Source organism: Hydra vulgaris, chromosome 07 (genome assembly GCF_038396675.1).
Source record: "Hydra vulgaris chromosome 07, alternate assembly HydraT2T_AEP".
In the NCBI taxonomy this organism is placed as follows: Eukaryota; Metazoa; Cnidaria; class Hydrozoa; order Anthoathecata; family Hydridae; genus Hydra; species Hydra vulgaris.
In genome coordinates this window covers 19,800,542-19,802,093 of record NC_088926.1, presented here as the reverse complement: position 1 = coordinate 19,802,093, position 1,552 = coordinate 19,800,542, and positions in this window count along the sequence as shown.

Below are 1,552 nucleotides of genomic sequence, written 5' to 3'. Positions count from 1 at the left end.
TGTAATATATTATTATGTATTATATAAGAGTATTTATTTTGTATATGTAATATGATATCATATTGTTACATATACATATTAAAATACTATACAAAATAACGAGTAAGTATTGCACACTAATAGTCGTAAACGTTTTGAAGAATGATACAAAACCTTTTTCGAGAAGCCATTTTGAAATTTTACAGGACTTAAAAACAAAAATTTTATGTTTACAACGATCAATAAGCTAATTTTTATACAAAAACAGTTTCTGATTGGTTAACCATCACGTAACTGTTTCCAAAAAAAAAGAATAAATGTTATATATTTGTTAAATATAGCAAAGGAACAATATTAACTCAATATAGGAATATTAAGAAAAGAAACGCTAATAAACAAAATCCTTGACCACCGTTTGTAAATATTTTAGTGTTCCGGTGTGTAAGCAGTTGTTGCAACATTATTAGCATATTAGCAATTAGCATACTAGCATATTAGCAAGCCATATTAACAACTTTTTGTTTAATTAGAAAACACAGGGTGGGTCAAATAACCTTCTTTGACCTTTTCTGTGGACTCTCATGTTTATATATATATATATATATATATATATATATATATATATATATATATATATATATATATATATATATATATATATATATATATATATATATAATATATATATATATATGTATATATATATATATATACATATATATATATATATATATATATATATATATATATATATATATATATATATATATATATATATATATATATATATATATATATATCAAATACAACAATAATAACCATAACAGTTAAATAATATAAAGTATACCTCATGAAATAATGGACCACAGACGTCGTTTGGGCAATGGAGTCTACCTGTTCGGCAATAGTTTAAAATATTTTCAAAACATTTTGGATGTCTATCAAAGTAAATTTCGCAAGAATCTGTATTTATACTTCGCATAGCCAAAGCAGTCTCATCAATCCAAAACAATCTCGTATCAGGAAAATTTAAAATCGTACTGATGTAGCACTCATGTCTTGATCCTCCAAAAAAAATTAAAAAAAAAAAATGGATCCAATATCCTATCTGGAAATAAAAGGAATCCTATTTTATCATGTTGTCTGCATTAATGTAACAGTAGACTGTAATAAATCAAAAAAAATTTTTTAATGTAGCAATTTCGTTAATGATTTGTGAGTGTGTGTTTGTGTGTATGTGACTGTGTGTGTGTATGTGAGCGTGATTGTGTGGTGATTAAGGTGCCCCCAGAGGTCCGTATGGTCTTATCACAGAGCATTTCTTGGTTCTGAGCCAAATTTCTAACCACTGCACCACAACTGCACAATAATTCAATAATTAAAAGAAGTATTCTTAAAATACTATAATAAAGAGCAAATTAGCTAAAGTAAAATTTATTGATATGAAATAGTCAAAGCAATAACAAGTCAACGCATGAAAACTCAATGGTTAACGTCGATGGCACGTGTTGTACACTCAAAAACTCTGCAGTTGAAAAAGACCTTGTATGGTCTTGTATGACTACAGCATTTT